This window comes from Anser anser (genome assembly GCF_964211835.1).
Source record: "Anser anser genome assembly, contig: HAP1_SCAFFOLD_152, whole genome shotgun sequence".
NCBI classification, from domain to species: Eukaryota; Metazoa; Chordata; class Aves; order Anseriformes; family Anatidae; genus Anser; species Anser anser.
Window position 1 is genome coordinate 10,826 of NW_028153745.1, and position 18,029 is coordinate 28,854.

An 18,029-nucleotide genomic window follows, 5' to 3' on the forward strand; every position below is an offset into this window, starting at 1 on the left:
ATGTGCCCAACATCGAGCTGTGCCAAGGGGGGGCGGAAGGAAGAAGCTTTCCGTTTAAGCCTTCAGAGCATCGCTCCATCACTACGTCAATTCACAGCCACCACAGCGTGCCGATGGACATCTTTCTGTGCCAAAAGAAACAAGTGCTTTGTCCTCTTGATATCAAAGGTAGCCACCTATAGTTACGGAACCATGCACAAGACCTTAACTCTGACCAGCAGGGAAACTTAGGACAACTGAGTGCAGATCCTGCCAATTTCTACCAGTTCCAACTGTGCTTTAAGTCTCATTGCAAAGCCTCAGTTAGAAAAAGGATCACCTCGGGGTATCCAACAAGAAGAAGAGTTGTTTTTTTTTTGTTTTTTTTTTTTTTTTAATATACCATAGGACTATGCAGTTCAATCATCAATCATCTTGGAAAGCTCAAGGAGGAGGTCATCCTCATCCTTCCCTGGGTCCAAGTCGAGCTCGGCTTCCAGTATGCCGTCTGAGAGTTCCCAAAGTAGCGTCTCTAAATCCTCGTCTACAGATACGGGCGCGTTGCCTGTGGAACTCAGCCGGCGTGTCCTTGCTTCTTCTAGCTGGGAAGAAGCTGAAGTCGAGCTTGAGAACTCCATTGGCTCCACAGATTCTGCCTGGCTTCCAAGATGTGCTTCAGGTCTTGGCAGAGCAAGGAAGAGAACAATCAGTATATGCCATTTCTTAACGGGAAATCCCTTTTCTGCAAACCGGCTTTTAAAACCGTAGCCAACCCCTCCTGCACTTCAATCTTACCCAGGGATTGTTATTCAATTAACCCAGGGCGACATTTAGAGCCCAATATATTAGCAGGTACATTTTTCAGTTTGGGGGTTTCTCTGTGAAGCCAGAGCACCTGGAATCTAGCAAAGATGGTTCAATTGTTGTAGCAAGAGGCACTTTGCCACCTTGCTTAATTTTCCTGTAAAAATGTTAAGAAGTCTCCATCTGCAAATATCTGTTTGCTAAGTTAGTCATTTTTCCCACGGCACACTCAGCAGAGTTTGCTCCCCACTACAGGAAGCTGATCTGCAGCCATCACTTCCCTCTGCTCTCCCTGCACTCTTGTCACCTGGTATGTTTGTTCGGGTGGCATTCTTGAGGACCAAAAGGCAGAGGACACTACTCATCATTTATCACCTCACGAGGAAGTAGGAGAACTTCACCTCATCCTCATTTAGGTATTCAGACAGAGCAAGAAGTCACTGGAAAGCTGTACCGACTTGCAGCATTTAAAGAAAGTAAGTCTAATTAAGCATTCCTGCTAGCTGCTAGAAAGTCATTTCACGTGACTTATTCCTCTGATGGATTTGGGCTTTAATTATCTCAGAACCCTCCTTTTTTCCCCACGTGTGACAGAACTTATGTTTCACTGGGGATATACACCGATTGAGAAAAAGAACAAGTTGTGGTCATCACCTGTTTTGGGGATTTTCTTCAAGTCTGGTGGCTGGGACGTGCTCCAGCGTGGCTGGAACAGCCTAGAAAGCAGCAAAACAGCATTTAGGACTCATGGGTAAAAGATTCCTTACTAGCTTTTTCCTCCATGCTGCTTCTCCTCTGGCATTGCGGAGCCTTAGCCAAAATACAAAACCAAGGTGCTCCTGAAGAAAGTTAATATTCACTTGGAGGTTACTAATGATCTTGTGTCTTTTAAGAACACAGCATTAATGGACAAAATCCTCCACACCAGAGAAATCACAGAATCACAGAGGACTAAGTAAATAGTGCCATTAATCTAATAAATATGGAAGGGTACTACAAGAATTCTGTAGGCAGCTACTGGATTTAAAAGGAAACAGAAAGCCTGTAGAACTTTTGAGTTTTCCATCTTTTCTCCTAGAGGAGGGTGTAAATTTTACAAGGGATCCATTTCTGCATTAGCCCCTGTCCTTACCATAGCTGCTTTTTTGGCTGGAGGTCCCATTGTGTCAGCGTCAGAGGCAGTCCGTGGCTTCACAGCTGCTACAGCAGAGGGAAAACTGCCAGGTGCCTTACGTTTCAGTGCCTTCTTCTTGGGGGAAGCGACTTTCCCATCCCAAGGCTTCGCAAACATGTTAAAGTTGGCTAGAGTAAAAGGAAGAGAGAACTGATACAGTCTTGCTCTGCCTCATGAAAAATCCACGTTCTCTTCCTCATTTCCACGGCCCGTCTACACAGTTAACTGTATTTGGCCAGCAGAATTACACTGCCATTGCCTGGATTCTCAGCAATATCTTCCACATAGTAAACTCCGTCTACCAACAATCCATACAAAGGAACAAAGGAACTGAATAGCTACAGTAAATCATAATCCAGGACGAGGGAAACTCAGACACAGAGCGATCCCAAGTGCAAGCAATACTCTAAGACGTTGTATGAAGTCTAGTAAGATTCACAAATGTTGACAGCTTTTGTATTTAAAGTCTTGCTCCCTCTAGGAAAGGAAAAGCAGCAGGTATAGTAAGACAAGAGAGTGTATGCAACTGTTGTACCAGCTTCCTCTCCCCTGCAGTGATGTCCCACAAAATCTATTAAGTTGTTCTACAAAATCCAAATTTGTAGAGTCATATTCTAGTCTCCCATTCCTGACCTAACATCTGGCTGGCAGGAGAAGAAACGAAAGAAAGCTGGGTACTTGTTTTCTTTGTGTGTTTATTTCCTCGTGTCCCATGAGACAGAGAGAAAGGCTACAATGTGCAGTGCATGCAGCCTTTAAGCCCTCCTTATCTCCCTCACACAATCTCATTTTACAAAGTTGATATAATCTTAACAACGAGGCCTTTGATCCTCTGTCATTTTTGACAGAAACTGGCCCCCCACATTAAGACGCTGAAGCATGCTTTACAAACACATACACGTGTCAAGTTAAGCAACACATGCCAAAGAGGAAGGTGAACTTGAACTCAACGCAGGGAGGACTTCATACCATAAACAGATGGCAGAAAAAAACAGAATACCAAAATTAGACTAAAAAGCCCCTCAATGTGTTAATTTTCTAGTGGGAAATACAGAATACCATCACGTAATTAACGAAAACAGACATGGTTGCATGTTCTGGCCCTTCTTTGCCTTTGAACTTTGCAGCCTTAAACTCTTTTATCCTCTGCATTGAAGGAAAAAGCAAAGCAGATCCTGAGCAAACGGAACTTGCTCAATATGGGAAGCACCTCACCGGGGCAGGTATTAAAGCATCTTATTACCTGATAGCTTTGTGTTCCATAACGATTTCTGCCCGGCTGGGGCAGGTCCAGGTTGTGCTGGGGGAGCTGGCACATTTTCTCCACTCTGCTGCATCCGCAGAGCTTTCTCGCGCTTTATTTCTTCCAGGGTTTTAACACGCACTTCTCCTTCTGGCTTGGCTTTACCTGCCGGCTCCTTCGACTGCACTTTGCTGGGCCCGGAAAGAGTGAGCACGCTCTGCTTCTTGGGCTCACCCTCAATTTTTGCCCCTGCGCTGGGATCTTTGGTTTTACCATGCCATTCAGCCTGGGCTTTGGCTTGACATTCTCGTCTCTGAAGAGCTCTCTCACGACGGATTTCCTCCAGTGTTTTCACATGGACCTCTCCCTTTGGCTTAGCAGCCTTCCCTGTCATCATCAAGAAATGAGAAGCGCCAACATTTAAAGAGAGTCCAACAATAGTTTAAGTCTCCAAAATTTGTCACAGTACTAAGGAAAACTAAGCCTGAGCGTTCCCAATAACGCATCTTAGGACAATAGCCTAACATTCTCCTCCTCCTCTGAGCCACTTGTTGTATTTTGAAGACCAGCCCTATCCAGAGAGAGTTGCTACACAGAAATGCTAGTTTACTTGATTACTTTTTCAGACTGCATTTCAAATTCCTGCTCCCGGCAGTGGCTCTATTCTAATTGTATATGATGGTTCACAGAAGCAGCTTAAAACCTTGACAAGGCACAAGCGGAAAATAAACACACACCTAGAGCCAGATTTCTGATAGTGGCTGTCAGAAGAGCTTCAGCACTCGAGCAAGAGGAATCAGTTCTTTGTTTTCATTTGAATTCCTTTTTAGGGCTGTATGAAAACGGTCTAAGTTCACGGAAAGGAAGAAGGAGAAAGTATATTTAATAGCCAGTTGTTACCTTTCGCAGTACTAGTCCGTTGAGAAGGTAATCCTAGCCTCTCCTTCACAGACTTGGGAACTTGAACTGCAAAACAGAAAAAGACCAAATTAGGGAGGCTGCATAAACGTCAACTTTGTGTTCACATTCAAAAACAAGGCAGGAAAGGTAACTTTGAATCCCGGTGATTAAGACCTCAGCCAACATGCAAAAAGAAACATCGCAGGAAAAGGACAAACAGAAAGCCTAACTACAAAACCCGTGAATCACATCCAGATGCCTGTTTAGTAGCTGTACCTCTCTTTGGTGCTTTGTCAGCATTTCCCGGAACCTCCACCTTCTTCCCCAGCCTTTCAGCAAGGCTGCGCTTCACCGGAAGGGCGCTTACATCAGCTTCAGACAGAGAAAACAAGGAATATTTTAAGAACATTTCTTTGCAGGAAGATTTGAGAACAGTCAACCACAAGCTTCTATTTTTCAAGCATATTTTCATAAAATTGCCTTTCAGCTGCTAAATGGTTTTTTTGCCATTTCTGCAGTCAACACAGATCTCCACTGCAACGCATTTTCCTCTCATACGTCAAAAATACTCTTCAATGCAGTCATATAGAGAAGGCGGCACCTAAATAACAGCTCATAAAAAGTTCTTACCCACGGAGGCTTTCCGTTTTCCTTGTTTCTCAGCAAGATCTAGTCGAACCACAGGTTCCTCCCCTAAAACAAAAGTAAAATTTTTCTATTTCATAGAAACCAGTAGCCAATAGAAATAGTATACTGTTAGCCCATGTCCAAAAAAAACCCAGCAAGGCACTGTTTTGACAGCTAAACCACACAAACTCATATTTCAACTATAATTAACTTAGAAAAAGTATCCATAGTCTCAGTGTTTGCCTCAAATTCCAGCTGAATGTAGTCGAGAATGAATCTGAGTCTGCTTGACAGCTATACTTTGTGCAGAACAGAGCTGCATAAGCAAGCAGAATATTATTAGGTACAAATGCTGAGAAATATTCCTTTCTAAGGTGAATGTCTATGGGTAGAAGTACTTCTTCACTTCTTTCCCTTTCAAAGGAATTTGCACAACTCTAAACAATATAATTTATACACAGACTCCTATCGCACTACTGTCCACACGTGCCACTGTCAGCCTCTTTAAAGCTTCAGAAATTGCTTCTTACATAGCACTGTCCTCTAGAGCTCTTTCTTCTCGTTACTCTCCTGTTTTTCAGTTATCCCCCTATTTGCATACTGACACATTTTTTTCTTTCTCCTGCTACTGCACTTAACCTGAGCACCAAAGCTTTCCAGTACAACCAGGGACTTTCAGCATAAAAGCATGTTTTGAACAGAAGGCGGCAGCACCAGGAGGCTAACAGGGGTGAATTGCCTTCCTTCTTGCTTAACCTTCCAGTTTAGGAGTAATGAAATCAAAACAAAAGCATGAATTATTACCTTCCTCTGTAGACAGTGTCACAGTTCTCACCACTGTCCGGACATTTTCCTTTTCCGGAGCAGGAAAAATCATAGAATCGACGGGAGGAAGAGAAGATCTTGAAGGACCTTCTGCTCAGAGCAAGCAAAACATAAGGAAGTTTACCAAACAGAAAAAACTATCACGAAGAACAAAAAACTTTAATTATTCATTACTGTCAAACATACAGTGACCAGAGCATGCAAATAAGAGAGGTGACTAGTTTGCCTCTGGTTGCCCTTGGAATTCCCATCTAGAATACCAGCTGGCTGAGAATCAGGTTGCTCGATGCCCCCAGCTAAACATGGAAGTCTATCCCTCAAGCAGCTCCCAGCCACCATCACCTGCCATTCTGAAGCCAATCAAATTTCACTTCTTTGGCAAAATAGTTGGATTCACCAAAGCATAGCCAGCTACCCGGTATTACTGGAAGAGGTTTTTTTTGAAAGAAAAATCATCACACAGGATGAAGGTGAACCGGGTAAGGAAGCAGGGAATATTAACTCACCACCGTGTCTCTTAGTTTTTTCCTTCATTTTCTGCAATTTGATTTCTTCAAGTGTTTTTATTCCAAAATTCAGACCGTCCTCTGAAAACAGAAAACAGTTAATGAGACTAAGGCTTAGAGGCACTCACTGAGGACCACAGATCCTCAGGCTTCTTAGTGCTCAGGAACTTTCAGAAGTATTTAGAATAAAGCCTGTCAACACTCCTCACAAGTGAAACAACCATAGAATCAATGGCATTTTGCCCCTCCTTTCACCCTTCAGGGTAAAAACTGTAGTTTTAATTTTAATCCATTTACGTGATATTAGATCCCTCTATCGTTAGATATGGCTTTCAACAGTGGTTGCCAGGCTGCACGTGCAGCCATTTAAACTCCATGCTGTGACCCTGTTTTGTTCTCCAAAAGGAAAGAAAAGCAGTTCAACTTTCTGACCCAATGGGCACATGATGGTATCAGGGAGAAATGAGATCATGGAAATAACCGAGTCCATTCAGCACCCCTACATTCTGTTGTGTTTTTACGCCACATTGCTTTTGAGTTAATTGTCAAGTTATCCTGCCGATTTATCCTACTACAGGTGCTGGAATACCTTGTTTAGCAGTAGTAGCACTGGCTTTCCCAGTGGAAATCATCCGTAATCCATTTTGGCCTTCCTCAGCTGGTTGCTGGACGGGAGTTTTAGTTTCTTCTCCTTCCGCAGAAAGCTGGTCTGAAGGGGAAAAATCTATTCAGTTATGCATAGGCCAGATTGTTCGTGATTATGTAGCTCATGCAATGACACTTCAGTCCATGGTTCCTATAAAAAAGTTGGTTTTTTTTTGTTTTTTTTTTTTTTTTAATACAGCTACACTGACCTGATGAACTCGTAAGTAGACTACCCTAGGACAAAACATCTAGGACTCTAGATTCTCTCTGCAGCTTTAACTACTACACGACATATTACTCTTCAGACAAAAAAAAAGGAATTTCCTTCCTAGTTTCACATAGAGCTTTACACAACAGACCAGCTAAAGCCAAGAGTGGTTCTAAGCTTTCCTCCAACATTTCAGGTTCTGTCCGCTGACTGCCAGACAAAGCCACCAGTGACCTGAGCGGACTGCCTGCCCTATCGCTAGTCAGACCTCAGGTCATCTGTGATTTATACATTCATTTACAGCACAAATTCCTTCCAAGAACCAAAGACTTACACAATCATTTACAGCACAAATTCCTTCCAGGAACCAAACCATGCTCACCATCATCATCTTCATCATCATCTGCAGCATTGATTACAACTGGAGGGTGTGTAGGGCTTGGGACATTTTCCGAGTTTTCCACTTTCATCACCCGCCTTAGCTATGGAGAGGGATTGGACTGGACAGAAAGTTTGTTTTGCTGCAGTGACATCTGAGCCACTTTCAAATCATCGTCCGCGGACTCAGGCGGACTTGGCAGTGTAGCTAGAGGAAGAGGAGGATCATCAGTAATATGGCAGTTTAAAACTTTGACCACAATGCACGAAGATGGTAGCTAAGGCAGATAACCTGCACAGGCAATGAATGCAGCATCTCCTTTTGCCCATCCCGCCACTGTTTACACCGTGAACAATGACTTGCCTTCAAACAACAACACATCTCCCTGCCACCCAGCAGAAGACGAAACAACAGAAAGCAAACTGCAAGGCAAATATCACACAAAGCAGAGAGAAGCTGAGCATGAAAGCAGAAAACAAATACCAGCAGTACAGCAGCAGTACACTCGGTTTAGCTGACCACCTAGGACTGCAGACCTTTTCCTGCACTCACAAATGAACGGTTACCTGATGTCTCCTACACTATTGGCACCCACTAAGTAATATGCAAAATTAATTCTTCAATACTTAAAGAAAAAGGACCTAAACTCACTCTTGCTTGGTGGTAAGAAGACGCCATCGATGTAACGTCCCTTTGCGTGATGAAAAGCACAGTTGGCTTTCTGACAGCCTACTGGCTGCTTCTGCCAGTAGCAGGGAATCTCAGCGCGCTTTTTCTGAAGACAGAAAGAAAGACAAGCTCGTGATAACATGCACCTAAGGTTTGCAAAGAGATGCACAGTTCCAGGTCACGACAGCGATAGGGCTGTCACAATACAGTGCTGAAACATCATTCCAAAGGTCAGTTTATCACGGAAGTATAGTATTTCCGGGCATATTCACAAAGTTTGCAGAAGCTGTAACCACTATGCACGTTTAGCCTTGTCATCATTCAGTTTGAGAAGACAGGCACTCTCAGACATCAGTTTAGGGTGGGTTAAACTAATACACCCAGGATTATACTAGGATTATTCAGAGGGAAAAAGAACATCTTAAATTGCCTACGTTAACTCTATCCAGAACTACTTCTCGGAGACTTCGTTCTTCTGCACCTTTAACTTTCCCCACTGCTTCCTAGCCCAGGCAGCTAGAACAGCATTATCTGAAGGACTCCGGGACACAAGAGACCTGATAGATCATTATCAAGCCTGCTCTCAGGAGGCTAGTACAGCCTGTTTATTACCCCCCTGCTCCAGCAGCTTTTAGCAGTCTAGTTAGCGGTTATTCTGCATCTGTTGAGAAAATACTGTCGGCGTCTAATAAAAGAAAATCTTGCTAAGACATACCTAAGGCATTGATTTTATTTCCCTCTCCTTCCTCCCACCCCCTCCCCTGCTAACAGAAACCAGTGTAATTCCAAAGCAAAGGACTCTGTCCTGCAAAAGCACAATCAGCACACCTACAGCACTGAAAAATGCTTTTGTTGATTTATTTTGAGAACACATCTTTAGGCACTCACATCGATTTCCATGTGTCTGAATCGGCAGACATTCCTGAAACAACGACCCTCCTGCCACAGCGTGCAGACTGTCTCGTTCCCCAGAGCAGCTTCACAGTGGCGGAAGGAACAGTTGTCTCCCTGTAACCAAAAGGAAACCAACAAGGAAAATATAGTACAGCCTCAAAAACGTCCATGCTACTGCCTCAGGTTGCTACGATTGAATTCAGAATCTATCTGGTTATCACGTTAACCAAAGACCAGTGTGCCTCCTCCTCCTACTCTACCCCTTCCTGAAAAAAATGAAAAAAAAAAAAAAAAAAAAAAAACAAAAAAACAAAGCAAAGCAAAGCAAAAGAAACCCAGCCATACCTTGGTACAGGTAGAATAGAAATAGAAGTAGCAATCGTCTCCTTGTTTAGACATGCCGACAAGTTCTGATAACAAGCTCGGGTTCTCTCCACAGGGACTTCCTCTGCTCTTGGAGAGAGCTGTCTTCACCCTTGCTTGGGCTGAAAGTCTTCCACTGGCTTGTGATCAGTGAAATCTTCTTTTTAAAAGTAACCCTAAACAAAGTACCAACAAGTGAAAAATAATGAGTAACAAGCATTTTTCCAGCTTTCTTCTGTTCATCAAATTAGTCTCTTGAGGAGAGCAATGCCTTGAAATCAGCTGTTACGGGAACTAACACAATATTAAACTAAAGTTCTGTAAAGCTGCCAGGAGCTTTGTCAGCAAGTGTTCTCTTCCACGTCCTCAATAATATGCCTTGGAGCACATCCGGAAGCCTGAAAAGGGAGTCACTTCTTCAAAAACCACCTGATCATACATGCAAGGCAATGATCAACTATGGCTACGAGTAACTTCTACAGAACGCAGTATGACGCATTAAATAGCACGTTCCAGTCACTGTGGGTCTTCGAGTTCACCTACCTGGACAACCTCAGCAAAGTTATCGATCTTCAAAGACTTCCAGTTAACTTCTCCTGGAGGCCGAACCAACACTGAATCCGTGAATTAATGATAAAGGGGTAGGAAGAATTTGCCTCCTCACTTTGCCAAGGGAGCCTCTCATCCACAATTCAAACATAGGATGTGCTTTTAAACAGCTTATAACTAATGGAGGAAGCAAGTCCATCTGAACACTCTCTCAGACTGGAGACAGCCAGGGTTAGTTAGCTCTTCAAAAAATAAAAACCAAAAAAAAAAACACCACAAAACAAAACAAAAACAAAAAAACCCAGTGCATTTAGAGATGAACTCGTGATTCAAAGTGGCTGCAAAAATGAGGCTCCATCTTCCACAGCCAGAAAATTTGACTTTTTTTTTTTTTTTTTTAATTCAAAATTCAGTATGTTCCAATCTCTGGTCTTCAAGATTTCTTCACCTATTAAGAAAACACTAAAACCTTTCCCCGTCTTTATTACCTGTACAGCAAAAAACACACCAGTGCACAGAAATACACAAATGTGCATACGCATACACACATATGTGTTTAGACACACACACGAGGAGTGAGTGATAGAAAGTTAGCGAGAGCGACAGTGGAAATCAGAAGTTTTGCCTTTTTGACACAGAGAGCGCGTAAAAACTCTCTCATTTTGAGGGAACTAGAAAAAAATGGAGGATCTACCAAATATTTTGATGAGTATGCCTTCGAGGCCAATGCTTTATACCATGAGTGATCTGGGGGCCAGCACACAAATATGCATACATATGTATCACACAGTATCACGGATTTCTAGGTTGGAAGAGACCTCAAGATCATCGAGTCCAACCTCCGACCTAACACTAAGTACTCCACTAAACCATATCGCTAAGCTCTACATCTAAACGTCTTTTAAAGACCTCCAGGGATGGTGACTCCACCACCTCCCTGGGCAGCCCGTTCCAATGCTTAATAACCCTTTCGGTAAAGAAGTACTTCCTAACATCCAACCTAAAACTCCCCTGTCGCAACTTTCGCCCATTCCCCCTCGTCCTGTCACCAGGCACGTAGGAGAACAGACCAACCCCCACCTCTTTACAGCCTCCTTTAAGGTAACTGTAGAGAGCGATAAGGTCGCCCCTGAGCCTCCTCTTCTCCAGGCTGAACAAGCCCAGCTCCCTCAGCCGCTCCTCGTAAGACTTGTTCTCCAGACCCCTCACCAGCTTGGTCGCCCTTCTCTGGACTCGCTCGAGCACGTCCATGTCCTTCCTGTAGCGAGGGGCCCAAAACTGAACACAGTACTCAAGGTGCGGCCTCACCAGAGCCGAGTACAGGGGGACAATCACTTCCCTAGACCTGCTGGCCACACTGCTTCTTATACAGGCCAGGATGCTGTTGGCCTTCTTGGCCACCTGGGCACACTGCTGGCTCATATTCAGCCGACTGTCAACCAACACTCCCAGGTCCTTCTCGGCCAGGCAGCTTTCCAGCCACTCATCTCCCAGCCTGTAGCTCTGCTTGGGGTTGTTGCGCCCCAGGTGCAGGACCCGGCACTTGGCCTTGTTGATCTTCATACAGTTGACCTCAGCCCATCGCTCCAGCCTATCCAGATCAAATATGTACATGCATACAGGATAAACATATCTATACACACAAGCGTGCACAGTATATGTCGTATGGTATCCATATCGAGAACAACTCGTAGCCCTGATCAGACACGTAGAGTTGCAATCAATTAACAGCAGGAAGACAGCAGATCAAGGATACAGCAAGCTTTGAGAGGCAGGGCAATGCTCACTTTGCCAGTGGCATGGCTGCATGATACCAAGAATTTTGAATTAGTTTGATTTTTTGGAAGCAATTTGTTTTCTTTCTGCGCTGTAGCAAATACCACAGGTTTGCCATCACGTGCTGTTCCCTAATCCATATATCCATCATCATCCATTGCTGCAAGATCATGAAAGGTTAGAAAAGATGACTTAGGTCCAATTTAACAGCCAATGATTTTTCAATGACCAGAGCTGCAACAGATTTTATTTAGCCACAAGCAGGTTTTTTTTTTCTGATGTGAAGTCAGATATTTTGATTTTTTTTTTAAGACACTAAATGTCATAAAACCTGCAACCAGACCAGATAAAGTTCAAATTAGAGTGATTCTGAAGCCTTTCATTAAAATGCTGCACATTTCTGTGCAAATTATTTCTGACTCTTCTGGACAAAAGCGGATGAAATAGTTCTTACAAATTAATAATAAAAGGTTGGAACCTTTTACTCACACAAACACTAGTGAATTTTCCAGGAAGTATTATTTTGGCAGGGAATTTTCCCAAATCTAAAGTAAAGAGGGGAAAAGTTGGGTTCCCGTATTAGTTGTTGGTTTTGACTGCTTGACAAAGGGAATAAAAACAGTAGTTAAGTGCAAGGTTTCCTTCTCTTCTTTAGTATTGAGAGGAATCGTCACTTCTGACCTTTAGCACCTTCAGAAACACACTTAGTGCCATGCAGATTCCTCTGCATCTACTTCTAAAAATTACTGGTGCTCCTTAGCATGGAAGTTGGACTTGAAATCTTTCCCAGACTGAGCTCTTTTGAATGCCCAAGGAGCTCATCATTTTGCTTGTTGCCTTCCATTTTCCTGAACAGACCCAGAACGCTGTTCAGGATATGAATGGATCTGGTCTAAGGAATGGGAAGAAAGCAAAAACCAAGGATACCTCACAGCCCTAAATGCCATAAAAAGCAGTCTCATTTTAAAAAAGATCTCCAAAGCTTTTTTTTTTTTTTTTCTCCTTGTTGTGACCCTGCTTTTTAATCACCCAGCATCAGCCTTGCTGCAAAACAGTCTCCGCTGATTTACCTGCTTGTTAAAGCACCCCACAGGCTGCAAGTGTTGTGTGCTAGGTGTCAAATTATATTTAACGGTGCATAGGTAAACCATTCATCTTCCCATGGTCAAAGCACAGAAGAGCCTCCTGCTAACACAGCTCATCCTTGCTGTAACTGCTTTTAAACCTATTTGTTGGTAAGAAAAGAGCTCAGTACACCACCTTCACAGGGCAAAAATTCACATGGAAGAGCAGAAAAACCCAGAAGTGCTTCCTGAACTTCACGTTACCAACAGCACCATCGGATTTAGATCCTTGCCTGGCATCCAGGATGCACGGCCTGCAAGCACTGCTGCGATGTGGAAGTGCCAAGGCAGGTTTTTGGCCTGCCCTAAAACACTTTTTTTTTTTTTCTTTTACAAACAATACAAAGAGTGTGCCAGGTATGCTGTAATGCCCGTGTGCCAGGTCAATAGAGGATATCCAAACAACAGAGGCGCTTCTCCTAATTTCTGGCGTGAAAACACTTTCACAGCATTCTTTTCACGAAGAAACCCCTCTCTATCTTCTCCAGGACCTGCTGCAGCTGCAGCGGCTGCGCTGGTACCAGCCGCATCTTTGACAAATCTTTTCAACGGTTCTGCTTTACCTCGGCACAGTTGAGGTCACTCCTCTTCCTCTTCCAGCTGAGGAAGCAGCTTGCGGGCTCTGCCACACGGTCGGTGCAGAAGCGAAAGCTGGGAACACAGCAGTCAAACTCTCACTGCTAACGAAGCCACCAGGGCAGAGGGCTGACACAGACCCGCCAGAGGCGAACCGTACCCGCTCTCCCTCCCGGCTGCGAGGCTCGCCACAGCAGCCCCGACCCGAAGCGCTCACAATGCTTTGCTTGGTGATGTCACCGATGAGTCAGAGTCCCCAGATGAGCATCTGCCTTGCCACTCTTTAATGTTGGTGTTGTTTTTTGGTTGGTTGCTTGCTTGCTTTTGAAACTTATGTAGGTTATGGTAAACCTTCAGGTAAACCACAGATCAATGGGGAAGAAGTCCCACACGAGGGAAGGCCGTGCATTTCTTCCAGGCAATGGCGCATTCTTTAACATGCTGCATTCGACAAAGAAGCTCTCTCCATTTTGCGCAGTGGCAACAGGCACGACTGCAACACACGCACGTGTAGGCAGCACCTGCAGGTCCCAAACCGTTAACCAATTTTTAGATAGCACCAATTTTTTATGTAGTTGCTTTCCCTTCATCCATAACCCCTTTTTTCCTTTCTTTATATCGGGTGGCTCTCCTCCATTGTTCTGTCATTTTACTCCCCAGTGTCTGAGCAGGCACTGGGAATCGTTTCCAGAGGAAGGGTACTGCTGAAGCTACAACATTTACTCTCAGGGAAAAGAGAGTATGTGAAAGAATACATACTTCCTTTCTTTTTCCTGTTGTTTTTTTTTTTAAATCTCTGAAATCAACGCTGCGGCCTGGCAGCAAATAACTATGGGAGTAATGATGATTCCTCATCCTCACTGTAACGTTGTAGTTAATGTCATAAAGAAGCAATTTCCCCAGGCAGTGGCCATTTGAGATGGGAAGGGGCAGTAAGAGGAAGTTTTCCTTAGACTAGCTCTTCCCCCAGAACACCTCGCCATCCAGCAACAAATTCAATTCACCTGCTCCGCCTGATCAGTCAAACGCGCGTCCGACTCCAGCACACGTCACAGCGGTGGTTCTGACGTGGTTTGAGAATCACCTATCCGCAGAATATCTCGGGTTTGTACACTCAAATAACGCAGTCTTTTCCAAATAAGGCCCAGAGCTCACACTCCGAGTGCAGCCTAACAGCACCAGAGGGCCGGTAGGCTAAACATTCCCATCCTGGCAACAGGACTGACCCGGGCAACAGTAAGCATCCCTTCTGCACTTTCGTCGTGAACATCAACATAAGGAAACAGAGACCTCCTCGATCCAAGTTTGAAGAAACAAACACAAAGGTCACCCAAGCGGGTTGTTTTCAGCAAACTAACGGAGAAATTAAGGTGACAACCGCGTGCATCCAGAGTTAGTCAGATCCCGAAGGCAGTTCCTTTGGGAAACGCAGGAGCAGCGCGCCAGATGACGGCTACCTTACAGCGCACCCCTCAGAGGCACTGCTACGAAAGGAAGGCAGAAGGTTGGAACTCAAAATAACTCGCAAGGCGCCCGTTAAGGGGGAAGCTTTAATTTCCTGAGCAGAACCTCCCCCCTGAAGGCAGCCCAGGGACTCTTTGCTTCCCTAGGGAGACGGCAGGGACGGGGCAGGGCGGTGGGATGGAGGGACACAGGGCCAGATGGACGGCCAGACGGCCGGATGGATGGACAGACGGACGGCCAGACGGCCCAAAAGGCCTGAGCAAGGGCTGAGGAGCGGGAGGGAAGGGCAGGGCGAGGGGAAGGGGAAGGGCGGCCCTGGGCCTGACAGGGCACCTTGGGCCTAACCCCGGGCAGCAGCTCCCCATCTCACAGGGCCCACGGGGGGCTGCCTGTAACAGGAGATGCGGGCAGGTAAATTTTACAAGCACTGCATCACAAATACCCTGCAACACCTGAACTATTCACTGGGACAGCCTCCTTCCTCACCTCCTGAAAGCTCCAGCTGGCAAACCAAGGACAAAATGAAAGGCAGATGTGGAGGACCTCGTAAGATACTGTTTTGTTCCCTACGTGCCCACTGCTGGTGACACGTAATGCCTCCTGTTCCCAAACGACATCGGCACGTTACATCTTTACTACATGCTGAAAGGAACTCAGCAACTTGAACACAACTTAGAATTACCCATCCCGGCAGCAGGCTGTCCAGCTGAAGCTGCTTTAGCCAATCAAGTGTGTCACGCTGCCCCTCAAAGGTTTCTTGCTGGGAACGTCTGCTGTGACACTCCTGACATATTACTTCTCGGAATGGCAGAACTGCGCTGGGTAGGCCCCACAGCAAGACTCGTATTTCTGTCCTTCCCTTTCAGGAAAGGATCTCCCACCTTGAATTTATTAATTTTCATGATGATGATACACAAATTGAAGTTTTGAAAAACTGAATGCTGATTAACAGATTTCTAGCACAGCCTGTGCATCAAAATTCATTTCTCTCCATTTAGGTAATCTTAGTTTCTGAGTTACAGTTACAGTCAAAATTTTTCTTCTTCGATTTTTTTCTTTTTCTTTTTTTTTTTTTTTTTTTTTGTGATCAGAAAAACGAGGGGACTGGCTGTCCCAAGTCAGCCGGGGAACTTCTCTTTGGTCGATGCATCAAGCAACTCAGCTCTCTTGGGGAAACTTAAATAGAAAAGACAGATCTCCAAACGGATAAAAAAAATAAATCAAATGATAAAAACCCAACCGACACATCTGATACCCCAGCTTATTGAACAGCACAAGGGTTTAATCTACAGGCTCTGTCCAAAGCAGCAAGAAGTGACAGATTTAATCCAAACCAGTTGCCCGCTCTCACTCTCTGATCTGGAGACGTTATTGGACAAGCATGCATAGCAGTAACACTTGTAAACACTGGGTTACTGCACCACAGCCCCAAATCCCTCACGGGCCCACTAAGATACTTTTACTGACTGATCCACAATAAACACTCCCAAAAAGATTCTCAACAAGCTAAACCCTGTTTAGAAAGAATCTGAGGAACCTGTCACTGCAGCAACAAAGGGCTGCAATTGTATGCAAAATCTCCAACACCCTCCTTAGCACCCTGCTAGCTCAAGGACTGTGTGGGGCTTCCGTGCCCTGAACGAGTCCACCCTGGCCACATAACGCAGATGTAATGGTCAAGAAAGCACATAGCGTTATCGAAACTTATCAGATCCACAGCAAAAGGAAAAGCCCACGCTTCTATATTTCTCCTCCTTCTCCATTCACAGAAGGAAGAGACTGAAAACAGGCAGATTTGTGGTTTACATTTACAGTTAATGTGAAAAATGGCTATTTGTGAAATACATCACGTATTGTTTCAAGCTACAAACAACTCGCTCCCACAAAGGAAAGACTTTTGACCTCAGCATGCAACCCCAGTTACAAATAACTTCCTATCTACCAGTGGGCCGCGTTCCCCTGGCACTCAGTCACTCCGCAGCACGGCAGCCACCTTTGTTCTAAGGATGGCAAATTCTACTTAGAAACGCTCTGTAGAAGAGTGATGTTGTCCCCTTTTAACACGATCCAGCCTGCAGCAAAGAGAAGGGAAAGAGGGGATTAGAGAGAGCCCAGAACCTGAGAATAATCTCGTGTTTTCAGAAAGTGTTTTGTGTGGTTGAGCAGGGTTTTGCCCATCATGCAGAGTGCAGGCCGCCTGGTATTACACGTTTCAAAGACCAGAACTGGTCTCAGGCAGGGACAGATTCTCCTTCATCCAGCAAAATCAGCAGCTCAAAAATCATCAGGGACAGAGATGTAGCCAGGAATTGCTCACTGAACTTCAACAGCAAGGCTCGTCACACGGTTGGTACGTCTCAGTGCTGCTACCTAGAAGGCTCACCCGGGCAGGTTTCAGACCGCGCGTCACTCGGGTTGCACAGACACACGACACACCCAGCTGTTTCCTTGATTTTGCCTTGGAGTGAATCTCCTCTGCGTCGTCCAGCGCCAAATTCACGTACTCGTCAAAGCCCTAGAAATCGGCAACAGTGGCAATTAGTTCAGCAACAACACGAACCATCGTCAGCTGTGCTGACCCAGGCTGGACAACGAAGACTAATTGTTAGAGAAGCACGATTTCTTTTTTCCCTTGGGCTAGTTTTTCTTGACAAGAAAAAATAGGATTGTGAATGAGGGAAAACAAACTAACGATGTAACGTGGGGTCGTGCTGACACTCACGATGATGCAGCCTTCTATCCGCACGTTCACTTGCTCAGCCACACCTGGATCCTCGAGCTCTGCAGAACGAAGGAGGAGAGTAAATTGGAACACAAACACCGCGAGCAGTTTTGTTCTCTCTCGTGTGTTCAGAAATACCCGCTAACCATAGCCGCTAGAGCTCCCAAAAACTCCAAGGAGCAACTCTCAGGGGCAGTTTCAATTAACAGTCTGACATTTTAGAGTCTTATATGACTGGGTGAATACTACACGTTTGCTGAAGGACACGTTTCCAGTCACAAGGGAACACTCCTGCACGCCCGGCTGCACGATCCCACTCCCGTTAACACGAGGGGGAAACGCCGGGCTGCGCAGCAGCTCCTTGTACCCACCACCACGCCGCACAGCTCTCCATTCCCCACAAACCTGCCCCGAGCAACGGGTGGGAGCCGAAAACTCAGCGAGGGAGATCCCCGGACCCTCCCCGCTCCCCCCACCCCCTCCAAATCCCCATCCCCATCCCCTCCCCGTCCTCTCCCCGCGCTACTCACGCTCTGCAGGTAGCGGAAGATGAGGTTCTGGGGCACTGCGTGAAGGGCTCAGCACGGGGACAAGAGCTCCAG

The 18,029-nt window shown here is 45.3% G+C and overlaps 1 pseudogene across 1 annotated transcript; it reads right to left on the reverse strand.

The window, feature by feature from the left end:
* Positions 1-3,200: 3,200 nt before the first annotated feature.
* Positions 3,201-9,252, reverse strand: LOC310891565 (zinc finger CCCH domain-containing protein 11A-like; annotated as a pseudogene). Its single transcript has 11 exons — positions 9,199-9,252; positions 8,848-8,967; positions 7,942-8,065; positions 7,294-7,497; positions 6,648-6,767; positions 6,059-6,139; positions 5,532-5,642; positions 4,731-4,793; positions 4,377-4,472; positions 4,101-4,166; positions 3,201-3,587 (listed from the first exon to the last, which is right to left on the reverse strand). The product of its transcript is annotated as a zinc finger CCCH domain-containing protein 11A-like (transcript).
* Positions 9,253-18,029: the final 8,777 nt, after the last annotated feature.